Raw genomic sequence first — 23,903 nt, 5'->3', positions numbered from 1 at the left:
TGCTCTATGTGTCCGCATACCATGAATGCTAACTCGATTGTATTCAGGGGAAACCACAACCACAAAATCACAGACTATATTCATTGTAAATCCAAATATGTAATATATGTCATCATCTGTACATTCAAACTAGTACCATCAGAGAGGTACGTATAAGGATCACAGAGCACCTTGGATTACTAAAATCACAGGACTCGAGATACCCACTGGCCCAGCATTGGCAGGAAAATCACCAGTTGGAAAGAAAAGAGGACATCCAGTTTGTAGGATTGGAACTCATCAAGAGGGAACCAATAGGAGGAGACAGAGAACTATGAGAGCGCAGGGCAAATCTCATCTGTAAACACAGGAATGTGAGCTTGGGCCTTAACACTGATCATGAGCTCAGTGTATTTTTATGAACCCTACCCTTCCACCTCTAACTACATTGACTACAAACCCCCCTCCATACTCTTGAGCTACCTCCTCCAGGTATCCTCATTCAGATCTAAGACACTGGCCTACATGGATCTTGGGCAATATATCAAAGCCACCTTTGCCAGACCAAAACAAGACAACCAGCACATCACACCCCCCCAGCAACACAGTGAATCCACAGTCAAATGGGATCTTGCTACCTCAATCAGCACTAAGCTGCACACCAGCCACCACATTCAGGCCATCTGCTGCAGACTCACACTCCACTACATGGCTGCCCCACTCCCCGCCCCCACCTGCATTGAACAAGCATTGCACACGACTCCTGCCAGCTAGGGATCCCCCTTCACTTTATAACTCCGACCACAGCCTAATCCAAATAGCATATATGAAGTCACGCCAGCCCACCTTAACAGGGGCATCATTGGTTCACTTGGTGTGTAAACCGGCAAACATCGGTTTCATATTGAGCATGCGAACTGAACGCTACCGTATTAGCCAATTCCAGCTCATCCAACCTTCTCCCATGATTACTGGCGCTAACATGGGACCCAGATACAGGATACACTTGCCTATTTGGATACCTAACACCTCTGGTTCACTCAGTATGCAAATCAGCCAACATGGTTGCATATTTAACAATTGAATTGAAATATCCTATTGCAACTATCTTCAGCCCACCAATTGGGCAATATTCTCCTATGACTACTGGCTCTAACGTCACCCAGACACAGGACGCCCAGATGTAATCAGATTCCTATCATGTAATCCGGTAGCCTATGGCTGCTTATTTACCGTGCAAATTTACATAATCAATTCACAGGTTACACCTGATATGCAACGGTGCACCCTGCACATGTGTAACAGACTACCTCAGCCAGGCTGCACCGCACACCACATTAGAGACAACAGGCAATTGTCCTCCCCTTACATTTTGAAATTTGGGCTATTTTAGCAGCTGCAGCCAATCTACTTGCTTGTTTCATTGGCATCCCACCAACCATTCTGAACCTCCTTAATATAACATTAGATGTGCGGCTCAATGAGATCGCATAATTAATGATCGCAGTGAGCCCATACATTAACACCCAGCCCTGCCAGGCTTTAGGTAAATGTGCCCCTATTTTTATTATGCAGGCATATCGCACCTCACTTGCTTAACTATGTGCCACATCTGTGCCCCTTCCGGCCTGGATTACTTTTCACAGACACCGAGCAACACCGCTCGACCTTTACAAAGGGGAACCCCTGGCAACACTGTATTGTGACCCCGACATGATAACATAAACGTAATTGCTTAGCATTAATCAATGGCATGACTGCCGCCACAAGCCTGAATCGATGCAATTGTTATGAGCCATGTTTGCTGCGCCGCAATTATTAACCATGTTCCACAACCAGGCTTCTCCCACCCGTATGTTAAGACACGGACACAGAGGTACACTCAGTTCAATCCAAGTCGGGGCACACGCAGAATCTTCTCCTTATGACCCCGATATGCAGATATTCTTGAACCCTAATCACCGGTATTATTGCCTTTGCGAGCATGAATCAAATGGCACAGTAGACCTAATTTAATTCATAACTTGGCCGCCAACCTCACTACTGGTTGAAATCATGAACCCAAGACTATAAACTCCTAATACTGGTGGCACACTTCCGTGCCTACCCTTGACCAACCTGCCCATGATTTGGGCAAACTGCAGTCACTGCACACCTTACCCTAGCAAAGATCAGACAGACCTTTGACAAGGGAGATACCCCCCCCCCCAAGGACAAATGATCTGGCATAATGCTCCACCCAACCACCAACCCACCTTTTTAGGGTTATCCCGCGCAATCCTTTTTCATTTAATCTGCGATGTACACATGTCCACGTGTCCCCACTACAATCGGGAGGCACACCACTCCCCCACCTCTTGCTCCCAGCAGCAACGGCGGGCCTACGCACGACACACGGGCACTCACTGCTGGGATGCTCCACCAGTAAATCACATGCGGGAGGAGTCCCTGGGGGCCTCCTTCTCGCAACCCAGAACAAGTATACCCAGCAGGACTTACTACATAAGTCTTTTATGGCCTCCCACCACCCTGGTAGCCCAGATTATTACACAGCACAGGCTATGCAGACCGAATAGTCAGGAAACGCGCCCAATTTTCTACACAGCTCGCCATTGTGTGCACAAATACTTCCATCAAACCCTTGGGCGCCGTGGTCACCGCCCGCCTGTATCCCCATCTCTAAGCTTACACAACACCACATACAGCTACACAGGTGATTCTAAATCCCAACTCACCTGGCTAACACCAGCTAACGCATCTCCTTCCTTCTACACAGAAGCTACTCAGCCACCTACTTTAAGGACCCACCAGGCCTGCCCACACACAAAGCTACTCAGCTACCCACATGTAAGACCCAAAAGGCCTGCCCATCCACGCTAAGAACCTACTGTAACTACTTAGCAGAGGATAGCCTCTCAAACCTGCACCATTACCAACTCCTTTCTTTCTCCCCTCCTTATGCTAACTATTTCGGAATCTGCTGTTAAATGAAACATATGCTCATTGTTATATTCTTTGCTTTGGTAATTTCACCACACCACTCGCGACTCACGGTCAACTCGCGTCTCACCATGAAATGATAACTGTATTCATGGACGTATATGCAATCCTGTGTGCTTTGTTTTTCTTTTTTAACAATATAACCAACATCTTGTATCAACCGTTGCGACTGCTCACTTCACAATCAAATGCAAACTTGCATGAATATGACTATGAAAATGTCTCTCACTGTACTTACTTACGATATGCACACACAATGTCACTATCACTTTATACACAGCCTTGAAAAATTCCCTAGGACGAAACACATGTTGCTAGTTCTTGACATGCAGCTAGCATATAGATAATATGCAATTGTAAACAAGTTTGTCCGCCCAAACTGGGCAGCCTTTGTAGCCTGACCAACGCACCATTAAAATTCGACCAACCTTATAAATCTGTGTCCAATAATTATTGGAAAGTTATACTAGGGTACTATTATACCTCTTGGCAACCACCATACCCAGCGCCATTACAAACCAGGCTCCAAACCCAATTCCCCACTTGCATAATCACTGGGACTTGAGGAACTTTGTCCCACTGGAATCTCGACACTAGGCTGCAGGAAGAATTTTCATCAAACTAGAGAGAACAGATCAGCGCGGGGGTCCACCTTTCCTATAAGCTCCTACCATTCTCAGTACGTAGTCATTGGATGCATTTGTAAAGCTTGAATACCAGTGGACATGCACATTACGGACATGCAGAGGGAATTTGAGAGCGTATGGATGAATTCACTGTGGTAGCCCTACAGGAAACATGGGCTGCAGAGGAATTCTGCTGTGATGGGCGAAACACAATTAACAAAATGGCCACTAAGGGGAAAACCGGATGACCCAAGGGTAGCCTATTGATTAGTTTAAGTAATCTACTTAATTTAGTCCCCATCAAAACACACTCTGATCACATCCTAGCAAGGCAGATTACTGGGAAATGGCTAACAAAGCAACAACATTCCCTGATCATAAAAATATATTATCTTCCTGGAAGCGGTTATGCCCTATCAATCATCGAACAACTTGAATCACTGCTAAATACATCCCCTATAGTTATCTTGGGAGACTTTAATGCGAGAATGCCTGGCTTTGAGCTTGATGAGGTAGAGCGCGACTACTTGGTATCCCGACGGTCATCCTAAAGCAGACCCATATCAACAGGGGACTAACATGGCACTCCTTTCTTAAATGCTTTAGCTTTTTGATGCTGAATGGTCGATGCAGGGAGATATGCCAGGGGATTATACTAGGATCAGCTCCAACAGTGCATCTATTTTTGATTTTTGTTTCACCCAGTTTTGCTACTTCCGTTGTATATTGGGATTAGATATAGAACATTCAGAGGAAAGTGGTAGTTTTCTCCTTATCACATGAAACCGACCCTTTGACACCGAATTATGACCAGATTGGCAGTATAAACTGCAACAGTAAAACAAACAGGATTAAATGGAAACACGGGGGGGTCATTCCGAACCTGGCGGTAAGGGGTTAACGGCACCGGTAAAGGTGCCGGAGCCATCAACCCCTTACCGCCTCATTACGAGTTCTGCTCGCGGGACCCGCCTACGGACGCCTGGTTTTACCAGGCGTCCTTAGCGGGTCCCGCGAGCAGCCCAGCATGCCAACAACTGGCCTGTTATTAACGTGCCTGTTGTTGGCATGCTCCCCATTCCAATTGAGCCCTATGGGGCTTAAATGGGGATGGGTTCCTTGAATGGGGAATTACCAGGCCCTCCAAGGTCGGAATGGCCCTGTAATTCCTCATTCAAGGAACCCGGTACCCGGTAAGGGGGAAGCCAAGCCACTAATTGCGGCATGGTTACCTCCTACCCCCCTGGAAAACTGAACTGGCCAGTGATTATCTGAACAACAGATGTCAAATTCGGCAATCCTTAATCAATCACTCTACTCTATCTAGACCCATTGATCATACTGGAATCGAGCCATTTGGAATAAGAAAAGAGAATTTAGGATGAAACTCAGAAGGAACACAGGAAGAGGAAAAGGGAAAACTGGTAATTACGGAGCACTACAGACACTTAAAAAGTGCATACCGACAATGGTTAGCAAACCTAGAAACAAGTTAAAATTGGCCAAATGGAGAGTACTTATCATAACTGTTACGGGAGTGATTTTTCTTAAGTTCTGGGAATTGATAAATGGTCCTCGTAGGAATGAGAGCATGATGGGTGGAGTATCCAAAGAAGCCTGGGAGTCTCATATAGAAGAGGTTCTTGGAATAACTGATATATCTCCAGGTGACTGTCCCTGGTGTGGTCAGACTGGAGATACGTTCATACTTGCGAAAACTTCTCAAACTACATCAAAAGAAGCAAAAACCACAGAGCCCCAGGTCCTGACGGCATATGTAATCCCCTAATGAAAATGAGCCTGGTCATCTGCAGTATTATCTTATTTAACCTTTTCCAACACAACAGCATAACCAGATTGCTCATGGAATCTTGGAGAAAATGCATCACAATTCCAATTTACAAACGTGGCCCCCTCTCACATCCAGCAAGTTACAGGCTCTTTGCAAAGCACGATGCAACAGAGAAAATATTTGCTAGAATCTTCTTGGAAGACCTAACCGTTTGGACAAAAAAAAAACACAAGATCCTACCACTTAATCAAACAGGCTTTAGAAAATCATAAGCTCATTATATACTGACACCTATACTAGCCACACTTGATGGGGAAAGGTATCCTCACTGCATCCATACCAACTAAACAGGGCCTGAAACAAGGCTGCATTTTGGCACTGCTTTTGTTCAACGTGGTTGAATTAACATTGTCCTTGATCTCACCAACTGCTTATCCACCTAGATTGAATAACATGAACCTAAATTGGTTGGGATGTGCAGACTATCTCCTTTTGCTTAGCTATTCTCCTGAAGGATTCCAAGATTTGATAATACAACGTCTGCTGACAATTACAACCTTAAGAAAAATGCAAGTAAAACCAAGCCCATGGACCTCATTACGAGTTCGGCGGGAACCGGCCGCCAAACGCGTAACACAGCTCCGTCACCTGACAACTCGGTGCCACCGGGACATTACAAGTCCCGGCGGCCCGGGATGTCAGGCGGTGAAAGTGTAAGTCCCTATTCCCGTGGAGTCCCTAGGGGATGGGGACACGGAAGCCCCAGCACTAACAGTGATCAGGATATGCTAATGCCATCAGTAAACTTGTTTCAGAGTGTTATGCTTGTTGGAAGGATTCTATAAGAAAGCAGTGCTTTAATGACCAAAAAGCACTCAATAAATGAAAATATGAATGATAAAGTCCATCTTGCACACAGGTTTCTATACCAGGAAAATTATATCTTCAGTGGGGCATTTGAGGATTGATGTGGCATATGTTGGCAGCACATGGACACGTGGGGCTATCCCTTTGATATGGTGACTATTGTAAAGAATCAGGAGTAAGACTCGGTCACAGAGGCGTTGTGATGATTAGCTATAGACTTATATTAAAGTAAAAGAAGGTTTGGAGAAAGACCTAGCTCGCTCTAACTTTACAAAACTAAAGGATGTCAGTGTCAGAATGTCCAAAAATAAAGAGTTGTCCATCGTGTGTCCAAAATCCTATCCTGACCTTTACAAAGTAAACCTAAACAAATGTGCAAAGGGATAAGGTCTTTCAACTCGCCATCTGTAGTGTTCTTCAATGTTTCAACATAAAGTTTCAAAAGGTGCACAAATTATTAAAGTTCCCCAAAGTTTCGCACCTCTCGGAACGATGGGAGAAGTCTTCCATTCCGTTGAGTTTTCAGCCTCTCCTTAGTTCTCAACCACAGTACCTTTCCTTGGTAAAAGGTAACTTTCATTTACAGGGGGTATGGTATGGGCTTATTCTCAGTGTAAGAATTTGGGTTTCTCAAATATTGAGTCTTTAAGCAACTTTTCCTTCTTGCTCTCTCAGAAGCTCCCGGTGTCCCAGCTCCCCAGCTTGACTTCGCGTGGTAAATGTCTCTGGCTTATCTTGGCATGTGGTAAGCACTACAATGTACCGCAGTGTCCCACCTCCCTTCCCTGGGCTCACAGCTATTGCTTGGCTGCTTCTGCGTTGTCCATGCTTCTCTCCAGCGGGGCAGTAGCTCCTTTGGTTGATGTCTCGTCTGTCCCCTGGTGTTCGCCGTGCCTGGACCTGCGGTCTCCAACCTTCCATGCTGTCAGTCTGCATGCAGCAAGCCTTCTCGCTCTCTCTGGATCTCGTGAGATGGCTCCAATAAAGGAACCTCTGCTTTCAGCTGCAGCTGCTCTGCTTCTTGTCTCCCAACCGGCGTTAGGGAAAAAAAAGTAGAACTACAATTGGATGTTTCCAACCGCTAGAACGCACCTCCCGTTCTAGGACTTTAGTCCTCTACATTGCTCCCCGCTTCGCTTTGTCTCAGAGTTTTGGCACAAGTTTTCAAAGGAGTTCTGTCAGTATGGGGCATGAACTGGTTGAACATCACAATATTTAATTATTTATTCATTGTTTGTTTATACAGCGCTTATGCACAGGTGAATTGCTTCAAAGTGCTTCAAGGCGGGAAGGGAACAAAGGAATACAGTAATCGTTCTTAGGCCTTGAAAATTCCGGATGATCAAAACGGAGAAAGAAAACTAGAATACTAGGCCTGGCGACATTTCTCCTAGTGTAAATGCATGAAGTGTTATAGTTGCAACCAAGCTAGCGAGGGGGAGACGAGAAACTGTGAGGGGTGAGGGGGGACAGGACAGACAATTAACTGGTCCTAGAACACGTAGATAATGCATACGTGCATGCAGGGAAGGGGAGGGAGGAACAAAAAAAACGAGTCTGGTCCAGTAGGGCCCTGGGTTAAGAGGTTGCCCCGCTCATGGACCGTAAACTGAACGTACAGTAATACTGAAAAAAGTGCAGCGGCCCGTAGGAAAGTGCAAAAGACTGGCGGGGAGCCTGGGACAGGTTAGACTCGGGAGGTGAACCAGGCAACCAGTTAGCAAAAACTGAATAGAGTTGGGGGAGGGGTGAAAGGAAAGGAGGTTAGTGTAAAGACTGGAGGGGGGTGCCTGTACTCCTGCTCTCTATATGGTAGAGGGGAGGCACAAAGGACCCCAACCAAGATTCTCTATTGTTGGTAGCAATGGAGGAGCAATCAAGGCCTAGCTTCTCAGGAGGTGATGCGGGCTGGTTTTTAAGTACAGTGTAGTCCCCAAGCACCCACAAAGGAATGTCCACATACTGTATTAGTTAAAACACAGCCTTTATATAAATAAGGTTCAAGTTATGTACACAATCACAATAACACACTTTGTACTCTGGCAATACTATAATGGTAAATATATACAGTTCTAGGTGGTACCACTATTACTCTGATTCCATTGAAATACATCAACTGTACTCCATTCAAAATAGCATATGAATCAACACAGCAGAGCGATATCAACCATAGACTTTGGAGGAGGACACTTTGGTTAGACAATTGGCAGAATACTGAGCCCCTACCATCAGGCACAGTTCTGTATGAGGATCCCCCCACCTGTGCAACCTGTAAATGAAGATGCACTGCAAGCCTAGTCCACATATTGTCTATTAGAGTTGTATCCTCTTGTATAATTCTGCAACCCAAATCTACCTTGTGTTGTAGAGTTCTTCGTCGGGGAATCGACGGGCCTTTCTTGAGTGCACTCCCTTTCAAGCATGAGCCACGGGTCGTCAAACTTCTGAGATGAAGAAAAGGTGAACTTTGTCGTTGGGGCAGCAGCTTCTTTGATGTGCTCGTTGACGATCATTCAAAAACGTCCTGCAACAGATGAGGCGTGCGGTGCACCTTGACGACCATGGTTCCTTGCCAAAGAGAGTTAATGAAGAACTTTGGTCCAACAAGGACGTTGAGTCATCAGGCGTCTCTATGGTCTTCGGGTGGTGGGAAACCCACCAGCGGAGTCTCCTCTGTCGTTGGCAGCCTTGACTTTCTCGGCAGGATGAAAGCGGTCGACGAGGATGAACACGGGAGTCCTTGGATCAAATGTTCTTAGGAAAAGGGAGCCTGCGGCTCCAGTCGGCGATGGCAGTCGTTGACAGTGGTGAACGGAACACCCGGTGCTTCTCTTCGTGATTCCGCGGTGGTCCCAGTCTCCGGTCGGCAGCCTTGGTAGGTCTGTCTACTAGGGAGCTTTTGCAAAGATCAGCTGGTGTACGATGGTCCCTCGTAGCTCACGAAGAGGTCTCCTATCCAGGTCCTCTCTTGGATCAGTTCTTGAAGGTACAGTAGCTTTCAGATTAGCGAAGGACAGCAGCAGCAGTACTTCTTCTTCCAGTGGGCTTCAAGGTTAAGCATCAGTTTTAATGTCAGTTTTTACTTTAGCTTCTGAACGAATTTTAGCAGTGAGAGGCCCCCAGATATACTAGTTGATCTCCCATTCATTCTGCTGGTTCACACTCTGGCAATCAATAACTCAGAAGGGCATTTAGGCAGTCAGTCAGCCAATCAGGCGCACGATGCATTCAGGCCATTCTTCTCCATCCAGACACTCACAACACAGAATGTGGATTCAGACAAGTACTCTGCCATTCACCACTACACACTGCATTCATACCAGTTTCAGGCAGGGCTGTCTCAGTCATTGTGTCAAACACCAGATACTAGACACCCATAACACAGAATGCATATTCGTCACACGCTCTGTTCTCCCAGGTCCCACCCCACGGGCGTACCCACAACATACAGTCATTGGAAAGGCTCCAGCCAGTCTGGTCGGCACTTCCCCCGCAATACCATATATGGAACTTCCACCCAACAGCCAGTCAGGGGGAAGGGACAGAGTCAGGGCTTACCGGGACTTCAGGAATACAAGCTAACAGGCAATAGAAAGCAAGAGGCCACAGGTGCCATCTTGTTTCCTACCAGGAATCAACTGATTCTAATGACAGGGCCTAGGTATCCCAAAATGGAGGGATACACAGGTCACCTGTCAAATTCAACATGGAGCTACCATCAGCCCATACCCTGCTCTGTGGGCCACACACATGTGCACAAAAAGATGCACTAGGAGTACAGGGTTGTACTCCCACTCATGGGTGCCATAAGGGTATCCCAAGGGTCTGTTCACCACAACCAAAAAGAGGAAGAGCCGCACCGCCAAGAGTCCCACATGAACTCCTGCACGGAAAACAAGACAGAACATACATGATAAGGCAACAAAGGACAAGGATATGGAGGCCCTGTCCCTCTAATGCATTTCCAGCATCACAGTTAACAAGGGAGAGGGAATGAGAAGGAAGGTCTTGAGGAGTTTACGGAACTTAGCGTATTTCGGCTCCAGACAGAGAGAGGCAGGGAGGCTGTTCCAGAGGGACGCACCTGCAAAGGATAAAGATCTACCTGCAAATCTCTGTTTGTGGAAGAGTCTCACCCTCAGAGAGTTGGAGGAGGATGAAGGAAGGACTCTAGAGGGAGAGTATTTAGGAAGGGTGTGTTGTAGATAGTGTGGGTCCCAGCCCCAGAAAGCTTTGTGGATTATGCAGAGGATCTTGAACTTAATCCTTGCAGCCACTGGGAGCCAGTGGATGGATTTTAGTGCCAGATAGATGCAGTGCCAGGGCTTGAGGCTAAGGATAAGTCTTGCAGTTCTGTTCTGGATGAATTGTAGAGGACGGAAAGTAGCAGTAGGAAGATTGAGGAAGAGGCTGTTGCAATAGTCCAGCCTAGAGAGAATCAGGACTCTCGAGGTGTTGAGCTTCTGGGGGAAGGTGAGAAAAGGTAGAATACCTCTGAGGATGTGCAGTTGGTAATTGGATTTTTTGGAGATGTCTGAGATGTGAGAAGAGAAGAGAGAGTGGAGTCAAAGATGACCCCAACATGTTTTACCTCTTTGGTAGGCGAGGGCGCAGGACCAAGGGAGGCAGGCCAGTGAGAGAATGGGAAAGCGGGAGCAGGGGTCGCAATGAGTATGATATCTATCTGACTGGCATTCAGGCAGAGATCGTTAGCAGCACACCAAGCCTGAATAGACAATCCGGGATAAGCGAGGAGGAGGCCGAGGGTAGCTTGAAAGAGAGCTGTGTGTCATCCGCATAACGCTGAAAGTTAGAGGTAAAGGTAGAGATCCTGTGGGCTAAGGGGGCCATGTAGATGTAGAAAAACCAGGGGGAAAGGTTATAACCCTGGTGGACACCACAAGTGGAGGGAGTGGTAGAGGAGAGAAAAGGCCCAAATTCCATCTTGGAGGGCCAGTCAGAGAGAAAGGAGGCAAGCAATGCCAGGGCCTGATCTGTGATGCCCAGGGTATCATGGAGACGGGTGATCAGGGTGTTGTGGTTTGCCGTATCGAAAGCAAAGAAAGATTGAGACGAATGGGGACAGAGGGAGAGTTGGTGTCAAGATTTGAGTGCCGGTATTCACAGGTGTTCAGAAGAGCAGTTTCCATGCCTATAGATGTTATAAAGACAGACTGATGGTCATGGAGACAACCAACAGATTCAGTAGGTTAAGTGATAGCCAGCTTCTCCAGGAGTTTTCACAGGAAAAAGGGTGATGGAGATCGGGCGATAGTTTGCCTGACGGGGCGGTTGGCGGAGGGTTTTTCGAGCAGATGATGCACAAGAGAGTGCTTGAGAGGAGAGGGGAACACCAGTGGTGAAAAAGAAGTCGGCCGAGGCTGGAGCGAGAGTGTCAATATTGTCCTTGATTTTTTGGCGGGGCAAAGGTCACCTGTTTGGAAGAGGCTTTCATAGACCAGACTTGTCTAGCGACCGCATCAGGTCTGACTGGGGCGAGGGAGGAGAGAAGAGGGGGAGGGGTGGGGATGGCCCAAGATGGCCCAAGAGATGTTGATGCAGGAGGGGGAGCAGAAGAGAGTGAGGACATATAGACCATAACAGTGTGAACTCGGGGGGGATATCATATCTTGAATAGAAAGGGGATACCATGTTCCGTCCAAAAAGTCTTCTTCCTTCCCATGAGGGTCCTCCTCCTGTCCCCAATATGGTCCTCCCTCGGACAGCCATCCCCAGAGTTGGGATCATGTAGTGGCTGCCTTTCCCTGGCCTCTTGGGAATAGAGTTTCCTCAGAGAGGGAGTCATTATATCACTGGATTCATCACACTATGCAAACCTTGGGCCTCATTATGAGTATGGTTGTAAGTGGTAAAATAGGCAGCAACTCTGTTGCCGCAATTTGACCTATATTCCAAATTATAAGGTTGCGTCTGGAGTGGATGATTCACCACCGAAAAATCGGGCTCTGGCATTTGGCCGATAGTTGGATTGGTAGGTATAGTTCCGGTGGATGATACATGAGTGAAGTATGATGAAGACATGAGCCTTTAGCGTTTTCCTGAATTGTTGATAGAATTACTCAAAGTGCAAGTGGGGTCGTAGGTTGTTCCAGAGAATGGCCATGATCGTAGGGAACCTCCTGCTTGCTTCAGTCTGAATCTGACGCTCAGTATGCGCTGGCTGTTGGACGATCGAATTGGTTTGACTGGTGAGTATTTTTTTATCCCCTGGACAAGGAAGGAGAGGGCTTCATTGGCCAGGCAGCGGTGTGCAATCGTGAGGATTTTAAATTTGTTCCTTCCCAGATGGGGATCCAGTGGACTAATTGCCTTACCTCTGAGATGTGATCATTTATTTTCAGGTGTAGGGCTGCACAAAGAGCATTGTTTTGGATGATCTAAAGCCTACTCTTGATTGAGATGCCGGAGAAAAGGGTGTGGCAATAGGCCATTTTGGACAGCACAAGAGTGCAGGCAACTGTAAGGCGGTTGGTGGGAGATAGAAAAGGTCTGCTTGCTTGGATGAGGTTTTTGGTGTAGGCTGTTGCAGAAGTGATGTTGATGTGGTGGGTCATATTGAGTGAGGCATCCAGGTAGATGCCCAATGTTTTGATTAAAGTAGAGACAGGGATTGTGTCACCATCTATAATGAAAAGGTGGTATACAGGGTGGAGGTTTGCAAGACGGTTTAAGGGCCAACTAGGAGAACTCAGTCTTCTTCTTGTTAAGACAGAGGGGGGTATTGGGCCTTCCAGGTTTGGATTTTCTCGTAAATAGTATTTACTTTCATGTAGTCCTGGTCAAAGGATCCTGTCAGAGTATTTGAGTATCATCCATGTAGTTGGTGAAGGAGATTCCCAGGGCATTGAGGTGGACATATAGTGGCTTAGTAGAGGTTTGGGGAGTGTGGGGTGCATTCAAAGGCCCAAAACTGAAGTCCTTTTCACATGAAAAGAGGGATTTTTCAATACTGACACAAAAACGGCTTTGCATGTGTGATTGCAAATTAAACTGAAGGGCCATGTGAAAAGGCCTACCTGTCATTACCCAAGGAAAAGCAGCATTTTCATTCACAAAGCAAGAAGAAAAATCAAAGGTCCCTTTCACATGAAAAACAAGATTTTTAAACACTGTCCCAATAACGCATAGGCATGTGTATTTGCAGTTTAAATGTGAAAATTGTACCACTAGTAACAAGAAAAATATCCGGGAAAACGCATGGTGCGTGTTGACAAAAAGTAATGTATATTATGTTTTGCATGCAAAATACCAGAGACATTTGAAAAGCCGCCTTGTTTTCCATGGTTGTTTTCAAAGTTTCTGTAGGCTAAAGGAAATCCCTTTTGCTGGCTGTGGGACACTTCACAAAGAAATCCCCCACTACCAGTCTGGATGTTACATCCCCCAGCTAATTGCAAACTTCAATAAAGTGTCCTGCAAAAGGTGTGGAAAACCCAGTGTTTCCGCAGACTTGCTGGCTCTGAAGGTAGTTACTGCAGGACAATTTTGCCTGGCTGATGCATGACCACAATGTAGACAGTAGGTGTGATGAGGGGAGTTGTGAAGACAATTCTATTAAGGGAGCCTGAAACTGCAACTTCAAGCAGGTAACCCACTTCAAAGAGACTGATAAAGAAAAAAAACTCTGGTTACATGCTGACCCAGTGAAATCATATTGCCTGAAGGCAGAAGAAGTGCCATTTGTCCCACATAAAGATTTACAATGAATTTTAAAAGACTAATAAAACTTAGGACTTTTTTCCCAGCAACCATAAGGCAGATTTTCTTCATTTATATACCATTCATTAGGTAATTACCAGGTGATTCTGGAGATATAAAATTCATCCACCTGTGACTCAGGAAACTGTAATGGCCACCTGAGATGTGTTTCGGGCTGATCTCAAAATATTCCAAATGTGAGCGTTGGTGAACAGGTGGAGGGTAGAATTAGGAATATGGGTAATACATTACATATTCATAACTGTTATGCTTTTTACTGAAACAGCAGAACATTGCCACATGGCCGTGCAACATGGTGCAGACCTGGCTGTTGTCCTATTTAATTCTCCATGATTAGCTGAATCCGAAAATATGCATATTATGGCACTTATTAGTAAAATGATGAGGTTTTGCTGCATAACTAGTTTTTGCCAAAAATGTGACATGAGAACAAATGGGGCTTGTAAATTAAGCAACCATATGTCTGCTTCAGACATTTAAACAAATCCGTAGAGAGGGGCTGGAGTGGGGAAGAGAGAGAAGGGTAACTGTCCAATCCTATCATGTGACCTCTTGCAGGATACTCCCTCAAGATTGTAAAATTGGTGGTGTCATTGCTATTATATAAGAGGGCTGCATTAGGAACAATGGACAGAGCTGCAGAAGTTTACCATCAAAAGAGTGCTGCTGCCACGTATAATCTGACAGCTGTAAGGAACAAACAGTGGAGATAGTTGAGAGTGTGTCTGGGGTGGAGCTGCCTATTGCTAGGAAGGCCTAAACACTGACTGGGTCCTATGGTGTAGAACGGGAGGCCATCCTTGTGAGTGGAGTGACCAGACTCCCTATCTTTCCAGAGTGTCATGGCATGCAGTTGGTTTCCCTGAACTTTAAACAGAGTCTTTTCATGTAAGTAGAACCGAGCCCTGGGAGACCAAAAGGTGGGGAGTCTGCTTGCCTCAAATCCTTTTTCCGTTATAGTGGGCGGGGCGGAGGGTCAAAACTGTGTAGTTCCTTAGCCTACTTAACTAAAAATATATCAATTTTTCATTTGGTGGAACATTACGGGGTGATTTTTGTTAAAATTAGAAATGAACAAAGCTCACTTCCCAGTGTGCGCTGAAAAACGATAGCCTATAATTTAATTGGGAAATCCTTTTTGTCCCATTGACTCCGACTTCTATAAGGAAGAGGGATGTCTTTGTTCTTAAATCAATCTCATCTTTTTTTTCCAACGTTCCACTAACAGAGGCCTTTAAGTTTGGGAGACTAAAAACCCTACATTCTCAACTCATCCCAATTGTTTAGCATCCAGCTTCCCCAACATAGACCTTTCTAAGGAGGGGGGGTCTGAAATCCAAAATTCCTCAAATAATTCCAAGGTTTCTGTCCAATTTACCCAACACAGAACAAAGTAGGAGGGTCTGAAAAACAAACAGCTAAATCACACTGTGTTTATTTTAAACCAAAAGCGTGGGTGAAATCATAATTGCCATATGTATTTGTACCAATATTGAAACCATACTGCTATACTTTAAGCCCGCAGGAAAATCAAAATTGCACAGCACTACATTTATAATTGTTTTGGTTATTGATCAGTTTAATTATTTCTTGAAGTGAAATTTGTTGAAAGTAAAGAATTGTGATTTGTGTTATTTTTCCTTAACTAATTTGTATAATTGATAACTGATGTGTACAAGTGATTTGTGTAACAAGAAGTTAATGGTGAGCCACAAAGAAGGTGGCGTGTATAGTTGTGCGATTTCTATCACTTTTAGTCTAAATAAATACAAATATATTTCTTGTAAACCACCTGGTTCTTGGCTCATTGTTGGATCCGGGGGCAGTGGGGATCCAAGGAGCATGATATCTGAAGTAGGGCTGAAGAAAATAATCTGTTAAACAGTTTGTTGCATGATACCTTGAGTGGGGAGGGAAGGAACTCCCTGTGTTGAGGGTGGTCTCTCAGTAAACCGTTACAGGAGAAGCAGGATGCTTGTGGGACCGCACAAGACATAGGGGTGGGCGTGGCTCTGGATTCACCAATGAAGACTCATTCTTTTTTCAAGCAAGGAGGCAACCCAGCTGCCCGCTTCTGGAAAAGAAGAGTGCTATGGCTGTTGGATAGTGGCACAGGGTTTTGTGGTCCACCAAATCCAATGCAGCGGACAGGTTGAGTAACATCAGGAGGGAAAGTTTCCCTGCATCATTGGCATCATCTATTTGATTCTTTAGGTTGAGAAGGGCTGTTTCTGTTCCGTATCCTGGACGGAAGCAGGATTTTCTTCCATGGAGTGTTCTTCCATGTATGCTTGAATTTGGATATAAGCAATTCTATCCAGGATTTTCAGTAGGAATGGGACGGTAGTGAAGGGTCAATAGTTGGTGTAAGTGGCTGGATCAAGTGAGTGTTTTTTTTAAACAAAGGGGTGATCCAAGATTCTTTAGGGCATGATGGGATGGTGTTAGAGGCGAAGGAGGCATTGATAATGGCAGTGATAAGGAGGGTGAGCGACTCCAGGCATTATTTACCCAGTGTTGTGGGGCATGCGTCACCTTTGCACCTGGAGGGCTTGAGGATATTCACTGTATTGGTCAGCTCAGTTTCCATGTTAGCAGTGAACTCGAAAGGCTGTGTGTGGGCGGGAGGTATGTTAGTTAGGATCTGTGGTAGGCTAAGAGCAAGTTGTGTGATTTGGCTGTGATTTTGCTTCATAGTTGTGGGATTTTGCCAGTTAGGGCATCTTGAATGTGGCTGCACTGTAGAATCTGATAAAATGAGAGGCCTGGTTTGTTATCAGTACAGAATCATTACACACCATTACCCATCATTACTCTTGGTTACAGACCATTATTTAGTATTACCCCATTAGGAATTATTGCATCATGTTTAGTTATCCATCATATATTCTGTTTAGTTCTGATTAGTACTGATTAGTAACAACCATGCATTTGAAGAGAGAAATAGGCCCTGTTATATGAAGGGTTTGCTTAGTTATGTTATTGCCATATATGTTGAAAGAGATGCTTTTAGAATTATGTATTATGCATTAGAATGTAGCACTTAGGCTGAGAGAGAAGCATGCTAGGCACTATAGAGAATGAATGAGGCCTGGAATGCCACGTAGAGCCATTTAGAATGACACATTGTTATACTTGTAGCGACATGTAGAGATATGTATTATGTATGCATTGTAGAGACATCACACATGTAGAGTGTGCACTTAGAATATGCTTTGAGCATATAGATAAAGCTTGGCATTGCGAGAGAAAGAGTAAGCACCATTTGAAAGCATGAGGCCTATGAATCCATTCTGAATGAGACAGAAGTGCCACAGTGTGCGAAGGTTGTTTTGAATTACACTGAGTACAAGTATTCGTAAACATTTGCTTGGCAGGCAGACAGATAACACAAACCTTGTCTGAGTGGAAGGCAAAGGAGGCCTAATCAGCATGGATTGGTGTTCGCAGAGAAAAGGTGGGAGGCAGCGCCACATGGGGAGATGGGAGAGGAGCCTTTGCAGGCAAGGAGAGCCTTTGCACACAGGCACGGAAAGAGAATTTCGTGAAGCCAACAGTGGAGTGAATGGGTATGAATGGAGAAATAGGAGGCATGCCCCGCAGACAGACCGGCCATGACAGAGATATGCTTTGAAATGTCACATTGACACAGAACACGGATTGAAAGTACACAGACATTCAGGCACTGCCTGAATATAGAATTTGCTGACTGAGAAAGAGACATTCTTAGCTTAGAGAACGAAGTACCATGGGGAATGAGTATGTCATTGCATACTATAACCAGGGGAGAGGGGAGTTGCTAGAGCTAGTTGCCGTTGGAGATGGTGCTAGATGTTGATGGAGTTCGATGAGAGAGAGGCGTTTTGGTGTGACCGTGATGCAGCCTTGGCAGACCAGCTTGGGAGATCGAGAGCTTGGGGAAGCATTCTGATAAGGCCTTGATGAGATTGATCTGGCAGAGAGAGTGCGAGGCCTGGCTCTGTATGACTGGCTGGTTGCAGAGTAGCGGGAGAGGAGAGACGTGGAGAGACCTGATCAAGACAGAGCTGGAGAGGGGAGAGAGGCACATGCAAATGGGAAGTATGGTTTATGGCCTAAACTGATTGATTAGAACAGACACTCACACAAAGAGCTTTGGGTTTGTTATAAAGGGAAATCAGACAGGGATTGTCTTAGAGAGTGAGTGTGAAGTATAGTGTGGAATGGAGAGGAATGCTGATATGACACTTGCCATATGTATAGTGCATTAGACACTTATAGTTTGCATTAGAAGCCTGTAAGGCTTATAGTTATTGCATGGTAGATTTGCACCAGAAGCATAAAAGGTGCAAAGTTGAGATTTGCATAGTTTTGGTAATGCTTGCATCATGCCTTGTTATGCATAAATACATGTATTCTATTGTTATAATTGAATTGATTCATGTGTTTTCTTTGTGTCTTATGTCATTGTGTCCCTATGTGTATGTTGTTAGGTGTAAGATAGGAGTAACACAGTGCACATAGGCTGTGAGATACGAAAGCAGGGGGGTATAGTGATCCACCCCCCCTAGGAGATTGTCTAAGACCGGTGCATGGTTGCCCAAGGGGGTCAATACCGTGGTAGGATTTGTTTTAGAACTAACAAAATGGCGCCCAACGTGGGGCTTCACTAATGCTGACTGATAACATGACACTTATCGGTTTTGCAGCAGTCGAAGTTTGAACATTGTGTGCAGCTGTGTTTTTTTTTTCTGTTAGTTCGTCGTGGGAATAGATATTTTTATGTTTCATGTTTTGTCTGTCTTGGGGTTGTTATGAATTAGAGCATGCTTTATCCACAATTTTGTTCACCGTGGGAAGGGGAACGCAATTGTCTGACTGACTTTTTGAATCCAGAATTGAATTTGGCATTGATCCAGAGCAGTATTTCATGACTGGCAATTTTTTAAGGAGAATAAATGTATATTTATTTAGCCAAGCTAGAGAAACAGTTTTTTCTTGAAGACGCTTGTGGTATTTTGTTTGTTTGGAAATCGGCAGAGACTGACACTTTTTGGGGAAATCTAACGTTTGTTTTGGATTCCTATTGGTTGAAATTTGTGTGCACATTTTTGGCAAGCTATAGATTGTATCGGATTGTTTGGAGAAGTCTTGGAATTTGTTTTTTAAACTCACTTGAGTGTCTTGAGGCTTGTAAATTAAAACTGCAGAATGAGCTCATTTTTTAATGATTTGAAAGCAATAGGAAATCGGCTTAGAAATATGCTTGACGCCTGGGATGTATCACAGCCACCAACATAATGATTGCAGAAGTAAACAGTGCAGTAGCAGAAACAGAAATGAATTGGGAAAATGTCCCAGCAGCAGCAGCTTTGAAATTAGACCCATTGAAAAATGTGTCAACAGCAGTGATGGGCAGGAACAGAGTTCCTAGAGAAATGAATATTGTTTGTGGGGAGAAAGAGTTACCTCAGAATAATACGAGAGATAGTGCATTTCTGACAGACATGAAGATAATGCATAGAGGGATTGCCTATGAAGATTTGCATTGTGAAAATGTAGCATTGGAAACACCTGTGCATGAAGGCACTTATGTGAAAATCTTTGATTTGAATAGAATTGGCATTTGTAATTACAGTTTTTGCAGCAGTGATAACAGCAGTATTTTGCCTATGTTATCGAGTGAGAAAAATATTTTGTCTAATGACATAGAAACTTTGATAGCATTGAAGGAGAACGTGAATCACGCTAATCATGCTGTATTTGGATGTTCTGAGAGTTTGCATTCCATTAATTTTTTGAGTTTCAATGAGTGCATGGAGAGGAGATTTGTTGACATTATAGATCGTGTGGGACTAGCAGACTGTTTATTTGAAGCAGGAGTAGGCAGTGAAGTGAAGGAATGTTGTTTGAATCTGAATTGTATGACACACGGCAGTGTTTGTGTGAATGAAACCGATTCGATTTTTCAACATGGAGTAATTCAGCTTCGTGAATACTTAATGATAAAAAAAGGGGAATGTTTGGCTAGAAGACATGGATATGCAGGAGTGCAATTGAATGAGAGATAGGCACAGATGCAGCATTTGAATGTTCAATTTTTGAATGTGCAATTTTTGGAGTATGTGAAATTGGCTGTTTTGTTTTGAAAAGGACAGAGATGAAATTGCAGGTGTCATGCATTAAGCATGCATGCATTAAGCAGCATGATTAGACAGGCATAGTTAGACAGATGCACTGACACATTGATAGAACTGATTGAGACACTGAGAAACTAGCATTGACGTCTTTTGAGAGACATGGGAAGTTTAGAACTAGATGTGCACTGCAACGCACAGTGGGAAATGCTGTTTTGTTTTTGGCTTTGATTACATCTGAATCTCATTGAAGACTGATACTTGCACTTTGTTTTCTTTGCATGACATCTGGAGAAATGGCTTGACCAGACCGAGGTCGCATTGATGACTGACCAGATTGCATCGCATGAATTGACCAGACCATGATTGGCAGCAGCATGACGATTGAAAGCAGCATGACAAGAATGACCAGACCTTGATGACCGTCTGTTCGAGATCCATGATGGCTGACACCTTCTGACATTTGCATCATGGCTGTTTTGAAACAGCACCAAAAAGAGACCGGCTTTTGTCACCTTGTAATGTGAAACCATCTGACTTTTGCTACACTTTGCAACAGCACTTTTGGGGAATGTCGACCGACCAATTAGAGGCCTTAGGGTGTGGCTGTGCCTATGGCTGTGCTCTGAGAACGTACCCAGAAAATCTGCTTGCTACCCAGACTTCGTGGCATGACAACTGTTGCCATGGAAAGTGAAGATTGTGACTGACTGTACAAATAGAAGACACCTTGCAGCATTCTGTGCCAAGTGAGAGAGAAAGAGCAGTGAAAGATTGTTCAGCAAAGAAGAGAGCAATTCGTTTTGTGAGCTGTGTTGTAACATGCAGCGAGAAGAGAATCCATTTGGAATGCCTTTACCAGAACCAGACACAAGTTTGGGCCTGAGGAGAAAGAGAGAAATGCAGGAATGAGCAGGAAGACGCGCTCTGAAAGCATTTGAATTCCTGCCTACGTTTGAACAGCAGTGAAGTATTGTTTATGGCCTAAACTGATTGATTAAAACATACACTCACACAAAGAGCTTTGGGTTTGTTATAAAGGGAAATCAGACAGAGATTGTCTTAGAGAGTGAGTGTGAAGTATGGTGTGGAATGGAGAGGAATGCTGATGTGACACTTGCCATATGTATATTGCATTAGACACTGATAGTGTAACGCTCACCTGATTCCCACGGAGGCGCTGGTCTTGGCAGGAAGGTGTCTGTGACTCGAAAAGTGATGTGCAGGACTCAATTGGCTTCTGGGGTCGAACCTCTTCGCACTGTGTGTCGAACTCGTAGGGTGAGGTTTCTGCAGGTGAATGCTGGACTCTCCATCTGCGTCTGGTGCAGGGTGCCGTTGCCAGTTCCTTCACTGGTGAAACATACGCCTCTTGAACTCAGAGGATCGTTACCGTCGTTAACTGCACGAGCGGTGAGTTTCCAGACACCTTTTTAGTCTTTATAGTCTTTAGGTGCGTGGCACGTTAATATTGAACAGGACTCTGTATAATTCTTTTCCCTTTTGTCTTGCAGGATTCTTAAGATGGAAGATGGAGTGAGCACCTGGAAATGCGTAAGTAAATGCAAGCGCTCTAACTGTCTTTTTCCCTTGCAGCTTAATTCGTGCTGAAGAGACGCCGGAGTATTTGCAGGCGTTCTATTGCGACGAGCGCGATGGGCGTAAGTAAATACCTGTCTAATGTCTCTTCTTTTGTCTTTCAGAAGTTGGGTTGCAGCGCCGGAGTTTGCAGCGCCGGAGTCCGCGGAATGCCCGTAAGTAATAACAATGCTTTTGTCTTCACAGGCGGCGATGCAGCGTGAAGAAATCCGGAATTCGCGGAGTGCCGGTAAGTAATAACAATGCTTTTGTCTTCACAGGCGGAGGTGCAGCGTGAAGAAAAGGCTGCAGCCGATGGATCAGGAGAGTAAGCACTGCGAGTAAAGCTTGCCTTGCTAACCTGTTGTTTCTTGTCTTTGCAGGTGCTGCTGTTGACTGGATACAGGAATGGTAAGTATAATTCTTGCAGGTTCAGGATCGAAAGAAGAAAGGCTGGAACAGACTCGGTGAGCGTTCTGCTGCAGATGCAGAATAACGCGAAGCACGTTTCATCTATCGGGTGTGGTTAAAATAGCCTTGGAGTGATGAGGCGTCTTCCTCCACGGCCCCGCCTTGGTAAGAAAAGAGCTCCAGTTCCAGAAGAGTTCCAGTGCTGTATCCAGGGAGTGGAGCTTGCCCCACCCAGGTAAGAAAGTAGTTCCTGTTCACAGAGGACTTCTAAGTGGCTGGTAAGTAAGCAGCATGGTCTGCTGCAGGTAAGTCCACCCAAGCATCTTCACACATATTATGAGCCCGGCGCTTCCAGTGGCGGGACCGATGGTTTTGATGAGCCTGGTGCCACCGGCGCCAGGACAAGGTCCAAAAGGTCCCAGTGGGGACCGGCTGGTGCCTAGGATTAGGGTTAGGGGCCTGCTTCCAAGGACGTTGGGCGGGTCCTGGCTCCTTGGAAGCAGTGATCATGACAGCACCCCCCCTCAAGGCCCCTCCTAAGCGTGTCTTCTCCGGGGGTTTTGGCTTGTCGGGGTGATTCAGATGGAATTTCTTGACCAGTCGAGGTGCGTGGACATATTCTGAGTGTTCCCAAGACCTTTCCTGGGGGCCGTATCCTTTCCCATCAACCAGATAATATAATTTAGATTTGGAGATTTTGGAGTCTAGGATGTTCTTTACTTCGAATTCAAGTTCTCCATCTACCAAAACAGGTTCTGGGAGTTCAGTCAATCGGGTTTCTGGTTGTACTGGTTTTAATAAGGAGACATGGAATACTGGATGTATTTTCATATGCGCAGGTAATTCCAATTTGACAGCCACCGGATTAACTATGGTAGAGATGAGATAGGGTCCAAGGTATCTCGGGATGAAGGTGCGGGGTCCTTTTAGAGGCAGGTGCTTAGTGGATAACCAGACCTGATCTCCTACTGCGTAGTGAGGGGCCTCTTTACGGTGTCGATCTGCTCCTTTTTTGAATTGAGCTTTAGCTCTTTGCAGATGGACAGTGGCTTCCTTAAAAGCACGGGTTATCTCCGAGTGCAAGTGATCCACAGCAGGTGTTTCGAATTCTTGGGGAGGATCCAGGTTAGAGGTTCTAGGATGGTGTCCGTATAATAGGAAGAAGGGAGTCTTCCCGGTTCCAGAATGAGTCGAATTGTTGTAAGCGTATTCAGCGATCCAAAGAATATCCTTCCAAGGGTTTTCAGTTTGTTGGAGCATGCAACGTAGATATTGCTCTAGAGTCTGATTTGTCCTCTCGGTTTGTCCGTCAGTTTGGGGATGGTGACTGGTTGAAAGTCTTACATCAATTTGGGCTAGACGACAGCAACTTCGCCAAAAGTGGGAGATGAATTGACTTCCTCTATCGGAGACTAAAACCAAGGGAAAACCGTGTAACCGAACGATGTTTTCTAAGAATTCTCGGGCCAATACTGAAGCTGAAGGTAGGCCCTTCAGGGGAATAAAGTGAGCCATCTTGGAGAATAGATCCACGACTACTAGAATGGTATTATACACTGAGCATGGAGGTAAGTCCGTGATGAAATCCATGGACAGGGTATGCCATGGACAGGGAGGAATGTCTAGAGGGTGTAATAGGCCGGCTGGTTTCTCCTTCTGACTTTTATTCTGGGCACACACACCGCAGGAGATTACAAAGTCTCTAATATCCTTCTTCCATGATGGCCACCAGAAATGTCTTTTGATCTTTTCCATGGTTTTGGTAATGCCAGGGTGACCCTCCATTAGAGAGTC

The sequence above is a fragment of the Ambystoma mexicanum genome, chromosome 1p (assembly GCF_040938575.1).
Source record: "Ambystoma mexicanum isolate Mex_15411 chromosome 1p, UKY_AmexF1_1, whole genome shotgun sequence".
Taxonomy (NCBI): Eukaryota; Metazoa; Chordata; class Amphibia; order Caudata; family Ambystomatidae; genus Ambystoma; species Ambystoma mexicanum.
This window is presented reverse-complemented; position numbering follows the sequence as displayed.